This window comes from Talpa europaea (genome assembly GCF_964194135.1).
Source record: "Talpa europaea genome assembly, chromosome: 4".
NCBI classification, from domain to species: domain Eukaryota; kingdom Metazoa; phylum Chordata; class Mammalia; order Eulipotyphla; family Talpidae; genus Talpa; species Talpa europaea.
In genome coordinates, this window is record NC_140070.1 from 86,145,745 (window position 1) to 86,164,857 (window position 19,113).

General features: G+C 36.5%; 2 protein-coding genes across 3 annotated transcripts in view; one reads left to right on the forward strand and one right to left on the reverse strand.

Annotated features, from left to right (window-relative positions):
- Nucleotides 1-19,113, forward strand: part of CMSS1 (cms1 ribosomal small subunit homolog) — a gene marked incomplete at both ends in the record, with an annotated part of 345,000 nt that overhangs the window by 30,496 nt on the left and 295,391 nt on the right. The gene's annotated exons all lie outside the window — the stretch shown is intronic.
- FILIP1L (filamin A interacting protein 1 like) overlaps nt 1-19,113 on the reverse strand; it is a gene marked incomplete at both ends in the record, with an annotated part of 92,488 nt that overhangs the window by 19,331 nt on the left and 54,044 nt on the right. The window lies entirely within an intron of this gene.

Here is a 19,113-nt window from a genome sequence, read left to right on the forward strand (position 1 = left end):
AGTTAAAGTTTGGTTGACACTGTGCCAGAGACCACGTCACATTACCTTTATCGTCACAGTAGATGGTGATGGAAAATTTTAGAGGCATCTGAAGGGATTGGGTTTTCGTAAAATGGAAAGAGCATGGGTGTTGATAGGAAAGTGTTTCTTGATGAGAGTCAGATGCTAGAAACAATGGAGGAAAAACTATCAGGAGCCTAATGATTTTCTCTTAAGTGATGATTGTATTATGGCATTTTTTAATGTTTTAAATTTGTTGGTGTAACAGGAGGGTATTTTATATATAGTGTAAACTCTCTTCTGCCCACTTTTGTCTTTAGTCGTGAGGTCACAGTTTTAAATTTGTGGCATCTTAATTATACTGGGAATGAGCTGATTATAAAGGATGTAATTACAGCGGTACTGAATTGTTATACAGAAGCTAAAATAGAACAGAATCCCTGAAGAACTGAAGGACTTGTCATGAACGAATACTTACATTTATTTTCTGATCAAACATAGTTTATAATCTTTTAAAATTAATATTCTTCTAGGTATGAGTTAACTATCCAACATGTCTTTAATTCTTGTCACAGAACTTTCTTTTTGAAAGTTATTTAAGGATTTGGGAGTACATTTTAAAAGAAAACTAAATGGGGCCAGTCTTCTTGGAAATAGAGTGCTCTTTGTGATCTGATGTGCTCTTTTCTGTGATTACGCTACTCTAGAGGAACACATTTCAAATAATTGCATAATGTAAGAATCTCCAAAGTTTTTTGTGGGGAGGATCCCTCCTCTTTTTTTCCCTTGAGAACCTGACAGGAGACTGACCTAAGGGTTGTGGTCTGTGAAATTCTGAAGAAGCTGGGCTGGATGTTAGGGTGGGGTTGGTGATGATCTCATCCACAGTCTTGGCAAGAGACTTGCCTGTGGCTTCTGGCCCTGTCCCACTCCCTGTTTGAGACACCTGGGAGTCTGAGAGAGAAACATGGCCCCTCCTTTAAGAGTGGTCATGGGACTTCACAACCTAGTAGCAGAGTCCATAGGTAAACAGCTTTGGTGGTAAAAATGTTAAAGGGACTTTGGCTAAGTGCTTCTTTTGTCCACTTTTGCATTAGAATTGTATTTAACAATGTGCTGAGCATAACTGCAGTGAAATATTTCCCCCTCTCTACATTACAGTTCTTGGACTTTTATTAGAGTACAATTTCACTAAAACTTTTCAGGATTTCTTTTCAACTTATTAAATAATAACATGTGTTATGTCATTTTCATGAGAAAGGTGTGTTCTCTTAGGATATAAGGGAAGGAAGATTGTTTTGCAGTATAATGTAAAGAGCATTAACATTGAATGGTGATGAGTGAATCTTGGCAGTGCTGTAACTAGCAAAAAAAGATTTTGAAGACGTTTTCATTGTATTTATTGTTTTTGGCAGTAAGTATAATGCATCATTTTCAGCATGGTGTAAGCGCATGTATCTTTTCATGGTTGCTAGACATTGGCTGTTATCCCCTTCTATACTGAAACCCCATCTTACAACCCATAATTTGAATACATTTGCTCTCATAATTTCCTTACTACTTGTTTCTTAATAACCTGCTATTTCCCTGGGCTACTTCCATGAGCACACCATAGGGCAAGCAACAGGCTAGTCAGAAAAGTTAGTCAATAAGGGAGAAAGGAGTTTATATGCGGAAAGAGGTACACCCCCAAGCATCAACCTTGGAGCTTAGGGTTGGCAACCAGTGAGGAGAAAGGCCCTGATGGAACTTTTTCAGAACCAGTTGGATGGTGGCATTATTATTACATATTGTACAGGTGTGTGTGTGTGTGTATGAAAAAGAGAGAGAGATTGAAAGATTGAGATTGCCCTTCTTTTGGTAGTGGTGAATGGGTTTACCCCAAATCATTCACTAGTTCTTGCCTTATATTCAAGATCATTTGAAGGTTGAAGTTTGAGGTTCATTGACTGTTACGAAGAAAGGCATTTCTTTGCAAAGTTAGCTTTAAATCCGATGGCAAACCTGGCGTATGAAACAAAGTGCCCTAAAGAAGGAAGCTAACTGAATTACTAGTGCAGGGGTGCACACATACATATGTGACTGGGTATATTTTTTCTTTGGGAAAAAAAAAAGTGTGTGTGTGTGTGTGTGATATGAACACTTTAAACAACTTGCAGAGTGTTCACTTTCACTGTATTTAAGTTATTTGAGGTCTACAATCACTTATTCCAAAACTTAGGAAGGCAAATGTTTTTAAAATTCTAGAGTTTTCGGGCCTCCCTGGTGGTGCAGCGGTTGAGCACTGGGTTGCGAAGCTGCCCGCAACCTCTGCAGCACCAGTTCGATTCCCGGCCACCGGGCGAGGGTCCCACATGGTGTGCAGACCTCTCCTGCCGCCCACTGCTCCCCTCAGCAGTGTACTTCGCCACTCTGCCTGTTCTACTCTCCACTCTGGCTCTGGTGAATTCTCTCACCCTCCCGCACCTCTGACTGTACCCAGTGCTTGTATAAACAAACAAATAAATAAATAAATCTTTAAAAAAAAATTCTAGAGTTTTCAAATTTTAGAAAGGCAATAAGGGGTGTCCACTATATGACAGCTCCAGCAAGGTCTGTGGCACCACCTCTTAAGCAAATCTCTGAATACGTCTGCAGGGAACCTTGTAAATAGGTTGCACTAAGTGGGATAATTAATGTAATAAATAGCCTCACATCTATTCAGATTTTGCCACCAAATGAGTTCATTTGATGTAACAACTTAGCAAAAATCTGTTTTTAATTAATACTTCTTAGATTTTTAAAATTGCAGATAAGGGATTGTGGCTGTGCTGCAATTAAGGTATAGACTATTGGTGTCTTGGGTGAGGAAGGTGTATATTTGAGGGTACTAAACTTGCTTCCTTCTTAATATGATTGGGGTTTTAACCAAATAGTAACTTAATTTTTTGTCTCCATTATTTTTCTTTGCATATAAATAGGTTTTGGGCATTGATGCTGACTGAGTTTTTTATACTAATACATATTATCTTTGGCTTTGGGTTTGCTAACAAAATCAGCTAAGTGATTTTGAGAACCCATAAACTAAAACATAGATTAGTCACCACTCTTTATTTAGGACTGATGACATTTCTGTCAATCACTGAGCTTTGTCTATAAGTTTACTGATTTCTAATTCTTATGGTAAATTTACAGGGTTTGGGATTATCTCTACTTTATAAGCTTGAAAATTGAGGCTAAAAAATGTCAGCAAGGGGCAAAGCCTGTGCTATTCCCTCATATCACATTGCCCCTCCAACAAAGAACACAAATCAATACATGAACACATACAAGGTGTTCCTATCTTATAGAACAGCAGTTTTCAAATCTCTTAAAATATTTTTAATTGCATATAAAACTAGTTTATTCATGTATCGAGTAATCATAGCACTTCTCTATAGAAAATGTTATCTACTTTTTTTCCAGCTCATTGAGGTGTAATTGGCAAATAAAATTATAAGCTATTTAAGGCATAGAACATAAATGATTTTATAAACATAAACTGTAGAAGGATTTCCACTGCCTAATTAACACATTCATCACCTCACACATTCACCTTTGTGTGTGTGAGGACACTTACCTAAGTTCTTTCTTAGCAGATTTCAGTTGTATGCTATAGTATTATTAATTGTAGTCACCATGTTTTATATTAGATCCTTATAACTTACTCATCTTATAACAGAAAATTTGTACCCCTTCACCAGCCTCTCCCTATTTCTCCCACCTATTCTCTCCCCAGCCCTTCGCACTCTGCCACTCTTACTCTTTGTTTCAGAGGTCTACTTTTTATTTTCCCAGTTTCCACATGCAAATGATCCTAAGCATTATGTCTTTCTCTGTTTTCTGTCTGGCTTATCTCACTTAGCATAATGCCTTCCAGGTTCATCCATGTTGTTACAAATGGAAATGTCTTCTTTTTATAAGGCTGAAAAATATGTCATATATGTTGGTCTTTTGTATATCTTCTTTGGAAAAATGTTTGACTCATTTATCCATTAATTAATTTGATTATTTGTTTGCTGTTGAACTGTATGAGTTCATTGTATATATATTTTGGATAGTAACCCTTTTTTCCCCCACATCAGTCTTCATTTTTCTACAATGTTTGATTTCTCCCCTCAGGTGTAATCCCTATAAAACTTCCACTACCACATCACCCATGAACCATCACCATAGTCACTTGTGTCCTTCCCTCCTGTTTTCATCCCTCTCTCTCTCCCCCTCCCTGCTGTATGTCTCAGATCTATAGTTTGCCTACTGTTTTTTTCTGACCCCTTGTTTGGTTTCCCTATATTCCTCCTTTAAGTGAAATCATCTGATACTTTTCTTTTTCCTTCTGATTTTTTTCACTGCATAATATTTTGGTTATTAACCCTGTGTCAGATACTTAGTTTGCAAGTATTTTCTCCCATTCCAAAGGCTACCTTTTCATTTTGTTGATGATTTCCTTTGCTGTGCAGAAGCCTTTTATTTGGATGTAGTCCTACTTGTTTATTTTTGCTTTTGTTGCTTTTGCTTTGGGTGTAAAATACAAAAAAATAATTGCCAAGCTTAAAGTAGAAGAGCTTATCCCTTCTGTTTTCTTCTAGGACTTTTATAGTTTCTGGTCTTACATTTGAACCTTTAATTCATTTTAAATTGGTTTTTGTATACGATGCAAGAAAGATAAGGGTCTAACTTCATTCTTTTGCACGTGAGTATATGGTTTCCCCAGCTCCATTTAATGAAGAAACTGTCCTTTCCCTGTTGTATATTCTGACTCTTTTGTTGAAACTTAACTGACCATTTATGGATAGGTTTGTTTCTGGACTGTTTTCTTTTTCATTGGTCTCTGGTACTGTTTTTATTACTATAGCTTTGCATTATAGTTTGAAATTAGGACCTGTAATATCTCACATTTTGTTCTTTCTGAAAATTGCTTTGGTTATCAGGGCCCTTTTGTGTTTCCATATATATTATAGGGATTTTTCTATTTCTATGAAAAATGCCATTTGAATTTTGATAAGGATTACATTCAATCTGTAGATTGTTGGGGTGGTATGGTTATTTTTGTTAAATACTTTTCATTATTAAATTCATTTTTGTTATTCTTGCAATCCATGAACAAAACTGTTTTTCTAGTTATTTGTCTTCAGGTTGTTTGCTGTTGTTATTTTTTTTTTTAATGTCTTAAAATTTTCACTACACTTTTTTTTTTTTACCTCCTTGGTTAAATTTATTCCTAAGTATTTTATTATATTTCATGCTACTGTAGTGTGATTGTTTTGACTTGTGACAGTTCTGTAATAATTTTTTAAAACTTAGTGCCCCTTAACACATTTTATAGTTGGCATTTTTAATTTTTTAATTTAAGGTTTAAATAATTTCAGAAGATACATTTTAACATCTGCCATTATCATTGGCAAACCACTCACCTAAATCAGACATTCAGGAAAAGTCTAACTTCATTTTTCAATTTAAGTAGATGTTTAAATATATATGCCTCTGACAATCATTTCACTTCTGAAAGAGATGAGGCACAGGTTAGGGAGAGGTGCGGACTTGCTCTGAATTGTCACCAGACCACTGGTCCATCCATCTGAAGCTGCTGCTACTCTGCTTTTATGGGACTCCCTTGGGAATAAGTCTTTCTGTGGTTGTCTCATTGTACCCCAGAAGGGTTTCCAACCCAGGAAGATCATTTGATTAGATTTTATTGAGAAGGCAATTACTTTGAAAGAGTTGTTGGAAAGGAAGTACCCACAGAGCAACACACCTGGCAGATCACTTTTGGAAAGCGTATGTGTGTTACAGATGTAGACGACGACTCCCTTAAAACTCTCAATGCTTGGGCTTTTGGAACTTGTTTGTGTTACCCTCAGGAGTATGTGTACCCTAGTTTAAGGACTACTGTCTTGGAGTACTCATGTTCAACTACTGACACCACAGGACTGCAGGAACAGTCACTGAATTCTGTCCAGTAAAAACAGGTTGTGGAAGCTGGTTTTATGAACACAAATGTGAGGTAGCTAAATCCAAACTGCTTTAAAGCAGTGTCTTATTACAGCTTTTCTTTAGAATTTCTGTTATGGCTGAGAACTGTTATAACAAGTGCGGTTTATCACTATTATTATGTGCAATACCAGCTCCTTGTTTCTTTAAAAAATATCGCATCTGTCATCTTGAATGTTATTTGGTACTACCATAATGCTGGTTCTTTATTATAAATTATACATTCAGAGAATCTTTTCAGTTTTTATTTACATACACATGTCAACACACATGTGTGACTATATATTTTATCTCCTTTATGTAAAACAGTGTTGTACTATGCATCGTGTAACATACGTATGAAACAGATGGTGTGTCTAAATGCTATAATACCCATCATAACCATAATAATTTATATTATAATTCTTACTACTTTTGATTTTTGTCTTATGTACATTATAATCAAGTCTACTAAACTGTAAACTTCTTAAGAACAAGAAATATGTGAGTCATTTGTGTTTTCTAGAGTATCTGCCACAAAGCCCTTAAATAGAGGCTACCAAATGAATGTGATTTGAATGAATAAGAAAATGAACAGATAGACTTTCTTGTGGAAAATACTGTAGAATTAGCCTAAGTGATTTCATTCATTTTTTTAAAGAAGATGCTCTAGTGTTTGCCATGCACATAGCTTTAGGTATTTAAAAAAAATGAAGTGTAAATGATTTTCCCATCAGTGTTCTCCAAGTACATTACTGGCCTCTAGAAAGAATCAAGACTGTTGAAACATCTCCTTTTCTTGCTTTTTCTTATCTCTGTTAGATTTTCAGAACTCTATAGATTTTTAAATTTCTGTATGTATTTGCTTGTGTGAGGAAAGGAGAGATGCGTAGTAAATATCCACATTCTAGCCCCTTACCCTCCTTTGGTTATTTTATTTCAAACAAAGGAGTGGTTCTTATTTTTTCTCCAGCATATAGAGCTCTACTGTACAAATGTTTATTATACAAGCAAAATTACATCAACAGCAAATGGAATTCAAAAGGAAATATCTATAATCTGATCACTGTAACACAACAATTATGTTTCCACTTTTACAGTTTTTTAAACAACTGGGACATAAATTTAATGCTATTAGCGAGCAATAAAAACAATTCTACAAGCCATTAATGGCATTGTGTTATTTCAGTTAACTGCAGCAATCAACATGTAGGTAATGAACAACTTCAAAGTCAGCTTAGCTTCTCATCTGTCATTTTCAGGAGATAAATACTCTACTGTATTCACTATGTCAATCTTGAATTTAAAGTTTTTGATGTTATGAATATGGCAAGACACTGTTAATTTAATTTGCAAACAACAAAGGACTGTAGTTAGTACTGAGGCTGTACTGAGATGAACAAGGTAAGGTTCCTGTTCTCCAAGAGTTGGTAGGCATTTGGAAAAAAAAGATCAGATAATTCCAGTACAAATCAGTAAAGTCTCCAGGGCAGTAGTTCTCAAACTTTTTAGTCTCATTAAAAACTGAGGACTCTATAGAAGCTTTTGGTTGTGTGAATTATATATGTCAATAGCTACTGCATTAAAAATTCAGACTAAAATTTTTAAAATATTCATTTCTTCACTAAAAATAATATACTCGTTATGCTAATATAAATACTGTTTTTATGAAAAATAACTTTTTCAAACCAAAAAACTTGGTAGGAAGAGTTGGTTGTTTTACATTTCTGCAAATTCTAATGTCTGGCTTAATTAAGACAGCTGGATGCATTCTTGGATCTGTTTCACACATTCCATTAGCTGTAATAGCAGTGATGTTACCACACGTCATATAGCCTGTGAAAAACTCCTTGTACACTTGTGAGAGAATGTGAATGAAAATTACTTTGATTTGCAGACCTTTTGAAAGGGGCCACATTTGAGAACTATTACTCCCCAAAATGGGTAGTTAAAGCATCCTGAGAAGTTCCCAGATTCACTGGCCTACTTCCTGCTTCAGTATTTTTATCATAAGTAAAACTAGTTATTTGCACCCCTCTATAGATAGATAGATGAAAGGTTCTCTGCCTTCAAGTTTCCCCTCTCTGTGTTCTTAGGAAAATCCTAAATGACAAAACTGTCTCCACAAGACAATGAATTTGAAACCACAATCTGAAATAAAGGCATGAAAACCACTTAGTTGCTTGTCTTTTAAAATGGGTCTGGCCACAGTTCTGTGTAGATGAGTTGACATTTAATTAATTTCAGATCTTTATGAAGTAGTTATATAGTGAGTACCTACTACGTGCAAGCTACTGTGCTTGTTATTTGTCTTTTTTTTTAATTGTTGTCAATTTGTTACTTGTCTGTCAAAACCTTCCTGCTTCTTGAACATCACTGGTTATAACTTTCAATATTTCTCCGTCAACAGACAAACAGTGTGATGATACCAAGTCCTTGGTCTTTTTTTAAGATACGTGAAATAGTGTGTCACTCATTCTAGCCTTAAATATGTAACCTTACTTCACTCAGTCAGTAGTCCTATATTTGCTCTCATTCTTCCAGAGCTGGTTCAATACATTATTTTTCTTCCTGATTTAACATGTTAATAATTACTACGCAGAAAATTAACATATATCTCTTTATTTATTTTTATATTTGCTCTTATGGTTAGACTTTGATAGTCTCGTGATTATATTCCACTGTATCTTTTAGCGATTTTAATCATTGCATTGCATCAATAGCAGCTATGTTCATGATATAATACCACAGAGCTCTAAACAGTTTGCAAAGAAATTACAAGGAATTTATTGGAAAGCTTCCTTACATTGAGACAAGTTCTTGGTAACTTGTGAAAAATAGCCATGACCAGTCTTTTTCATTCTATTTATGCTGCTTCCTTTTATTTCTCTTACAAGTCAAAGGTTTTTTAAAAATTACAACTACTGCATACCACAGTTATAATGTAATGCTTAATTCATTTGACTTGGTCAGCAAGATCTGGGAGGACAGTAACACTTTTTTTTTTTGGCATCTGCTAGATGAGTATTAGTATGCATCTGTGTCTGCTTTATGTCTTTGTTACTGAAGATTCTGTCATCATTGAGATCATTTAGAGACACCATAAATGGATCTAGATCCAGCTAGCTGGTTACTATTTTCCTTTATTGTGAAATAAGAACTAGGGCATGAAGTAATGAAGAAGGCTTCAGCTGGTGTCATAGGAATATATAGTAAAAATGGGGCATCATGAGTCAGAACTCTTAATCATCTGAACGATCTTGTTTGGCTCCCTGGGGGTCAGGGGAAAGGAAGTAATAATATGCAAATTGTCAAATGACCTATTAATAAAAAGAAGCTTGGGAGTGTTTAGCAGAGAAATAGGATCCTGAAAGGAGTGTGTGAAATTCTCAAATTGAGCAGAGAGGTGGGTATTGTGGTAAATCTCGCTCTTCTAAAAGCAGGGAAAAAAGCAAAGAAATTGAGACAAAAGTTCTTCTAGAATAAAAAACTGCTGAATGGTGAGGTTTCAAGATCAGAAAAAGGCTAGCCTGAGGGCTCACAGGCACTGAGTGTGGGGAGTAAGACTACAAAGAAGAGTATTTTCAGTTTGAGACCATGGAATCAAATAGGAAAAACTCTCCAAAATTGGATCAGAGGGCCAGGTGAAGACTTAAAAGGTGCTCAGTCTAGGCCTGGGAGAGAAAATGGGAACTAAGAGGGAAGGACAGCACATGTAAATCTGTTCTCTTACTTAGATCCTGAAAAATATGTTGTTTCTTTAATGCTATACTGTCAGTTTCCCAGAAAGAACCATTGGAGGATGGATGTTCATTTAACACTACTAAGCGTTTGCTTCCACATTTTAAGTTTTATATTAGAAAATATCTACTCAGATGGGTTTTTGTTTGTTTGTTTTTGCCAGATTTAGAATATATTATGGTTATCAAGAAGGAATTTTTGGAAAACCAATCACTGTGAAAACACTACTACACTTTTTGTGTTGTTTTCCCTATCCCACGCATACTCAGAACAAGGTTCTTAATCATTTGAAGCAGATTCCTCAGATAAACTTTAACATTTTTTCTTTTCCAGACTTTCTATTTGATTGCCCCTACTACCCATCTCCCCCCCACCCCCCAAAACAAAACAAAACAAAACCTAGCATGTCTTTCTAGCATGCCTTTCAACAGAATGCCTACTGTGACAACTATGCCTTTCCTTGGCTGCCATGTAAGTCTCTAAGGACATTCATTCAAAAAGTCACCCAACATGCGGTACCTTGGATTGTCATAGATATGTGTGTGTTTCTTAGAGTGTCTGGTACATGACAGCAGGGTCATCTGTAAGTTTAAATTTGATGGTGATGTCATGATATTGGACTTCTCCTCAGCTTCCAAACACTTTCATTGTTTATCATTCTTTCCATTCTTTCTTTCCCCTTTCTGTGGTTGAATTTGTGCTTCTGTTATCTGTGTGATCTGTGATCTTATCTTAGCTGTTTGACCCACAGTAGCCTTCTTTTGAATAGAGTTGATGTCCTGTTCCTATTGCCTATTCCCTATTGCTCCAGCTGTAGATGGCACTAACTAGTGCAGGTGGCTGTGTGGAAAGAGAGAGACAGGATGCTGAAAAAGGAACTTCTACACTAGCTAGCCTCAAAGCACCAATGGGAAAGAGGCAGTGGAATACTATGGGAGTCGGAATAATGGTGGGGAGAAATTCAGATTCTGAAGTTTGATTGTTGGCTTTGGATCTGCCTAGTGTAACTAAGCAAGCTCTTTATTTATTTTTAAAGATTTATTTTTATTTATGTATACAAGAACTAGGGTGTAGGTCACAGGTGTGGGGGTGAGAGTAGGGAACAGAACAGGTGGATCTACTGAAATACATTGCTGAGGGGAGCAACAGGCCAGGCAGGAGAGGTCTGCTGCTCCATGTGGGTTAGCTCCCTGGCTGGGGATCGAACTCATGCCACAGTGGCTGGCAATAGCTTGATAGTGCTGAGACTTTAACCCCTGCATGACCAGAGAGGCCGAGCAAGCTCTTTAATCTCTTGTAGTCTTATATTCTTCATCTGTAGAATGGGGGTAATGCTGGTGCTTCCTTCATAACAGTGTTGTTCTGAGGGTTAAATAAAACAATCTATACAGAAGCTTCTACTACACTTCCTGGCGCAGTACAGACCAGTTACCACCGAAGTAGAAAACTGTACTGATGGTGAGGCAATGCAGAAATATACCTCCGCCACAAAGGAATGCCTTAAAGTTCAGGGTGACTTGGGAAATAGTCAGAATCTCCACTTTAATGAAAGATATGACTCCACAATCTGTTTACTGTAATCTGCCTTCAGGCCATTCATGGACCTTTTAAGCTGTGCACGTGCTCAGCTATACTGACTGTCATTTTAGCTGAAGGTTTTTCAGCCTTGGCATAATTGACATTGTTGGTGGGTGCTGGGGTTTTGCTGTGCATTATAGAGTTATAGCAGTATGTACCTACTCAATACCAGAAGTAACTCAGTACCCCCAACTCAGTTGTGATGCCAAAAATTGTCTCCCCCACATTGCAAAAAGAAAAAAAAAGAGAGACAAAAATCACCTTTGGTTGAGAACCACCATTCTAGGAAATGGTTAATTTGGGGGCAAAATTTGTTAGATTTTGTTGTTAGTTGTCTCTGAGAGTAGTAACTCTTCATTATCTGCTGCTCAAATTTGGGATTAGCTAGTATTTTCCATTTCTCTTTTGTTCACAGATGTACTCAAGAGTTCTCCCTTCCTAGAAGAAAACAATGCTCAGAATATATGTTATTCAATGAAATGCCATATCACAATGGATGCTAATAGATGACCTTCCCAAAGCTTCTCTGATGTTTTGCTAACCTTACCCTTGTTTTTTATTCCTTGAGTGAGAACATGCATTTTCTTTTTTCTGGATCAGATATTCCTAGAATTAGTCTATTTGTGGATTCAGAGGTAAAGTGGGCTGAATGATTTGGCACAGTACTGGAGAACATAGCCTTTTCTGTATGTACTTCTACTGGGGTTGGTTTCCATATGATAAATGTGGAGAAGACTAATTGAGGATGTTTTATAATGCTTTTGAGCACTTCAGAAGAAAATACAAAATAACAGGTTAAAGAATAGATGACCAAATTATCTGAGAATATGAGGTTTTCCTATTGTTGTTTAATTAGCTTTGTAGTTATAAAAAGTTTACGTTGCTAGCTTCTGACTCTTCAGTAAGTCTGAATTTCAGTCTTGGATTTTAGATTAGCATTCCTAAATATAAACAATACATATTTAAAATATATATCTTATATCCTTGAGCTGTCCATTTACCTTTCCCGAACCTATAACCTCTGATACTAGTTTCATATATAAGCTTCTAGAATGTTTGCCTATATAAGCAAATGCAAATAAAGAGTTTCGTTCTCTCCCTTTTTTTTTTTTAAATAAAAAGTAATTACTATAAGCACTGGCACCTTGATTTATTTTGCAGTAAAGCATCTCTTAGAGATTTTCCCATTACATCATTGTTTTCAGGCAGGGGCAGGAAAAGGGAATAAAAATTACCACAACTGCTAAATAAACCCTTACTACTTAATGCTTTAAAAATTAAAATCCTTAAGACTTTTTAAAATCAAGTAATATTGAAGAATGGGAATCATTTACTTTCACTGTTTTGAAACTTTAATATTAAAATAATTATAATAATATTACTTTAATTTTTTATAACAGCACTTTGATGTTGTATATCTGTCTTTACAATGTGTGTAGTATCTGCATTTTTTTAGTTGAAAAACTGAAGTCCAGGCAGATTAATTACCATATAATGCCACTGTTGTGGTAAACTTGGAACTGAAACAGTCATCAGCTTCTGTGCAGTGTGGGGCAAAACAAGCATACTGAGGGTCTACTTGTTTTTAATCCTTACTACAACTGTATGAGGTAAGTAATATTCCCATTTTACAGAAGGATAGGGACCAAAAAACTGAAATTCGGAGAGGTTAAATAATTTACCAAGCAACACAAATATCCACATTGCAAGGCAGGTGTTCTTTCCATTAAAACAGCCATAGTAGTGGTAGGAAGCCCAGAGAGAGTATTGGCCTCTTCTCCCTTTCTGTCAACACCCACCACCCCCCCACCTTGTCTAGTGTCATTCTATCACCCTTTCCTTACCTTCTTGGTTACCCCTTCCTATTATTCTACTGCTCACTCTGCTCCACTCATACCAACTTCCTTCTTGTTCCTTGAACGCACCAAGACCTGTGGCTCTTTTTGATTGTCTTCCCAGGGAGCCACTGGACTCACTCCCTTATCTCATCTGGTACTATCTGCTATAGTATATTTTACTTATTTGATTATTGTCCCTATATCTTACTAGAACATAAACTTCATACAAGTAAGTTTAGGGCTGTGTGTGTGTGTGTGTGTGTGTGTTTTATTCAATGATTGCTCAATTACTGGTTTATTGCCCTCTTAATAAATATTTGTTAAGTATTTGAACAAATATCTTAATTCTGCTTTATCAATTTAGAGTGTAAGAGTGTAAATGCAAGAAACAGACACCTAGTAAGGAGTTTCTTTCCTCTACCAGCTATGAATAATGGTAAAGACTTAACCATTTATTGAGCAATTGTTATATGCCATGCACCATGCTAGTTCTCGAAAGTCCAGGCAGTTATTATCACCCTCATTTTACACATAAAAAGTTAAATAATTTGCCAAATTATCAGTTGGCATTCTGGGTCTGCGAAATGCCGATATAATTGTTGCTCTCCATCATTACATGTATCCACACCTCCTTTCTCACATATCATACACCATACTCTCCAGTGAATTTGTGAGTTCTAATATTCTTCATCAAAGGCACAGAAATTTTCTTAAGTTCATGGCCACTTTGAACCTTGATCATGATACATTAGCAAATATTCTCTTAATCACTGCAATAATAAAATAAGTTTAGTCATTTGGCATAAATCCATAATTATTTTTAGATGGTTTTAAAAATTGTGATTTTGCCAGTAATAACATCTCATGTTCCCCAGAGGAATGGGTTTGTCAAAAATACCATTTCCGTAGAACATTTCAAGGAACTTAAAGTTCTCGGAAAATGTTTTTAATAGGCTGCCTTTTCTCACACAGACTTCAAAGGCATAAAAATATATGACTATATTTGAACGGGTTTTACCTTATTAAGAATATTTACATGTATTTCTTTTATTGCTCAAAATGCGTTTATACATCGATATGCCTTTTATATCTTAGTGGATTGAGGAAAACAAAAATGGATTCTTTAGAAGAGCATTCTAATGCGGCTGCAGAATTTTGTTTTTAATTCCATTAGTCCCTTTTTTCTCTTCCCAGATCACACGTTATTGTCATTCAGATGTTACAAATAGGTATTTTAGAGGATTAGTGTTATTCTCTTTTAACACTAATTAGTTGGTTGATTGATTTTCTTTTACTGTCTCCTTTTTAAAACCTTACAAAGTTATCCTGTTCCAGATCTTATTCTGAGCCAAAAAATAATTTTAAGCTCCCAGTTCCTTAAGTTTTTAAAGGGGCCTTTTTCTTTTATTTGACTTTCAATCATTAATTCACTGGAGTTCATTTTATTAGATTTAATATAAAAGGCCAAACAGGGACCAGTCTTGTAGATGAGTTCATCCGTTTATAGTCTGGCTCCTTGCACAGAGGCAGTGGCTAACGCGGTATGTTTGGGAAACCAAACGTTTCCTAACTTGTTAGTGGGAAATTCAAACTTCAGAAATTTAGAAACCACAACAACAGAGGCTTGTGTTTTATTGTGACTACTGTAGTCACACAGTTTGCCATGAGAAATAGGGTAGCTAAGAGCCCACAGAGTATAAATTGTAAAGCATTTTGGTCCCTAGAGAACTTCTTTTTCCCCCTTCATTTTAACTATAAGTCAATAAGTAAGGGGCAAGGGAACTAGGAACATTTAATATCATTGATTGGTATTCAGAGGTTAGGGCAGTTGGAAGATGAAGGCTGATGCCTGGCTTGGCTTCCTGCTGAACAAATTAGATCCTGAACCACAGTGAGCATCTTCTGTTTATCCTTACCCACACTTTTCCTAGTTCCTGAGGATGATTCCTGCTTCCCTCCATGATGTTCGGGAGAGCTAGAGTTTGGGCCATATGTTAAGTTTAATTACACACAAGTGGAAAAGTTTTATTCTACACTGTATTGGAGTATACAATGAATGACCATTTTTTCGAGTTTGTGTTTTACATATCCTTTTGTATGCATTATAAAAATTGAAATTATTTTAGTCATCTTAGGCTTGTTCAGTTTTCTCTTGACTGACGGTTCAGAGCATTTAGGCTACATTTTCCTTTTCTGCCACTTCTGGGCATTGAAAAGAAAGAATTTTGTGAACACAGAGTTGGATCTTACTTTATCTTCTCTAAGTTGTGTTCTTTCAAGATGAATCTGATCTAGAGAATATTAAGCTTGTCCAGTGAGGGGCAATTCCATTAGGATATTATAGTTATTAGCAACACATCTGCTAGAGGTTGAGAGCAATGACTTTATACCCCACTTGCCCGGTCCCTGGTCTGCTGCTGATGTTGTCCCTGGGTAAGAGTTTCATCCACTCATTTATTTTTAACTGTGAGAAACTGTTTATCACAGATTTAAAGTCTATATAGTGTACCTTGTGTTTGTGCCAAATGAATTAATACCCATTCATTTTTGCCATGAATATATCTTACTTGTGATTTAAATTTTAAGAAGAGGCAAGCTATTGCACTTTATCAGCCATTGAAAACACATTTTTCAAAAAAAATTTTCACTACCCCTCACTTTTAACCATCCTGCAATCACAGCTAAAAACAAAACAAAACAAAAAGCCCAAACCCCAGTTCTCAAGCAATTGAAAAGCCATGAAGAAGAACATGTACCTCATGGACAGGAAATACTGGACCAAAATCTGCTACTGACTTAACTCTATGACCTTGCCTCAACACCTGTTCTCTCAGCTGCAACATGAAGAAAGCAGTAGTTTTGTCGTCAAGCCTGTGATGATCCTCAAATCTCAGTTCTACAGAGTAAAAATCACCATCAACTTTTAGACTTTTTTTCCTTCTCCTATAACTTCTGTACAAATTCACATGTCAAAAAAAGTATGTTTCTTTCTGACAGAAGAGATTTTATGACTTATCAAGTCTTATAAGTTTATGGAAACACCTTAATTGGAATTTCTTGAGGTTTAGGTTTATTTTGATTCTTTATATGTCAAGTAAATTTTGTTGTAGTTCAAGGTTGTAAGTGTGCTATAAAAGCAAAGAAGTAAGGGCGTCCATGGTGGTGCAAGGGATTAAGCACCGCACTATGAAGCAATCCGCAGCCTCTGCAGCATGAGTTCGATCTCTGGCCGGCCAGGGGAGCAACCCACATGGGGAGGCAGACCTCTCCTGTCTCTCCTGCTGCTCTCCTCAGCAGTGTATTTCAGTCAGTCTGCCTGCTCTCTTCTCCACTCTGTCTCTGGTGAATCCTCTCACTCCCCGAATCTCTGGCCTATACCCCAGTTCTTGTATGCATAAATAAATAAATCTTTAAAAAAAAAAATAAAAGTAAAGAAGTAAATCTTTTTAGTGCCTGACATTCAAAATGTGTTAAATTGAAAGTATCTTTAAACTGAAAAATTAACACACCTAGGAGGACAAATTTTGATTATTAGCTTTTGAAAGGGAATCTTTTTTTTTTTTTTTAATCTGTGGCAGGAATACAATTAAAGCTATTTAGTAGAAATTGTAAAATTGGCCGTACAAATTTGTTTTTTGTGTGTCTCTCAGGCACCTTAGGACTTTTAAGGTAAAACAGATAGTTTTCAACCTATCTTTTAAATCTTTGTGCTCTTTGGTCCTATACTCAGTATAAAGTAACTTCTTACTACTTATGACTACGACATAGTTAAGAAACACATTTGGGTTTCTGACAGAAATGTTTCCCTTGTAGCAGGGAAGGAAAAAAGGATAACATCACCTTTCAAAGTGACTGGGTTTAGTTACTAGAGACATGGATTTTCTCTAGTAAATATACTCTTTTACTTCACTTTATGGCTGGTTGTAAGGGAGCATGAGCTCTTTCGGGATTACATCCTGCAAAGTACCTCGCCTTTTGGTCCTGGGGCAACTGCTTATGCCTCAACCTGGCTGACCTATAGCACCATGATAGTGCCATCTTTGTAGGCAGACTGGCATAACTAGTAGAAGGGACATAGGTAGAGTTTACTGAGTGTCTGCTATGGGTCTGGCGCTGTACCATGATTTCATCTTCACTTTAAGGATTCAATTTTCTTTTCTTTTCTTTTCATTCATTCATTCATTCATTCAAGCACTGGGTACAGTCGGAAGCGCGGGAGGGTGAGAGAATTCACCAGAGCCAGAGTGGGGAGCAGAGCAGGCAGAAGGACCGAAGTACACTGCTGAGGGGAGCAGCGGGCGGCAGGAGAGGTCTGCACGCCATGTGAGACCCTCCTCCGGTGGCCGGGGAGCAGCAGGGCATCAAACCGGTGCTGCAGAGGCTGTGGGCAGCTTCGCAACCCAGCGCTCAACCGCTGCGCCACCGGGGAGACCCGAATTCAATTTTCTTAAGTTGTCTTCCTTTCTAGAGAAGTCCAAGGTTGTTCTGAAGGCCAAATAATGGACTTAAAAATCAGCATTTGGGTGTTCTGATCCCGGTTCAAACCTTGTTTTCTCCTTTTACCTCAGATTTCCTTTTCATAGTAGACTGCCAAGGAATAAATCTGCCTTTTAAAATCTTGCTCCATTCAGTAGCCTCCATTTACATTTCATTTTCCATCTAATTGGTATAATCTTGGCTGATTCCCCCTTTTTGAGTCTCCACCTCCCTTATGGTTCTGTGACACAAATATTCTATATTATTTTATACCATTGGCTAATTTGGTTTTGGTACATTAGTTTTACTCTTGAATTAAATGTAAGCTCCTTGAAGGATTTGATTCTTCTGCATCCCTCACATGGACTTGAACTTGATACATAATTGATATGACCAAATGATTGAGAAGTGAGAAGAACCACTTTTTTGGGGACTGTAACCTCTTCTTAGGATGGATAATACCTAAAGTTTTCAGAGTTACTCATTATTAGAGCAGAAGGAGGAGAAAACGAGTTTTGTTCCTGTCACTTCTGAGAAGGTAGAATCATTCAGTGAAGAATTCACTTGGAGACAAATTTAGATGAAGTCCAGATGTGGGAAATCTGGCCAGAAAGTCTTAACTTTGCCTGTGAGTCACTGAATCTTTGCTTAGTAAATTTTATGGCACTGTAAGAATCATCTTGTGAGACAAAACTTTGAGGGAAGTGAGTGGAACCCCAAATCACTTGACAACATTTTTCTCACTTTTATCTGAAAAACCTCAGTTGGTGCCAGATAGCCAGTTGTAAGAAAGGCCTGAAGGATAATATGCAATTTCAAGCATAATGTATTTCTTTTAATAATATGCATAACATTTTTTAACTATCTTGGTAATATATGAATTGGGGTTATTTTTAAAGAATAATCTTCCCTTTAGCATCAAAGGATTGCTTTTCACAAAACTCTATGGGGTGTTTCACCTCCTTTGCCATTTCCAATAAACACACTAACAAGCCAAGTCTATTTCATTGCATGACCTTTTGTCTTTAGCAAGAAACCAGGAACTTTCTCATGCTCTCTCCAAACTTCTAGACCAACCAGCTCCCTCCTTTTCTTCAAATGTAACAGCAACAGTGACTTAAGTCTTATGAACCCAAATGTGATGAATGTTTTACATTCCTCTTATGATTTCTGCTTGGAGACTTATTTTTGTTTTCACTTAAAAAAAGAATTTAAAAAAGAGACAGAGGCTTAGTTCACCTTTAAACTTTTGTTCCAAAACTGGTGGGCCATGCGAAGTGATAAATCTGGCAGATTTTCTCCTGTCAGAGTGGCCCATCTTAAAGGGCTGATCTCATCATTAAGGCTGTTCTTGGTGCAATAATTTGGAGCTCTCACAGGCTCAAGTGCTATAGTTAACAGTCTTCTCTTTGCTTAAGTGTGGACTTCCCCATTCACATTCTTTTCCTTTGCTATAGCTGATTTGTCTCTGTAATGATAGAATCAGTAGCTT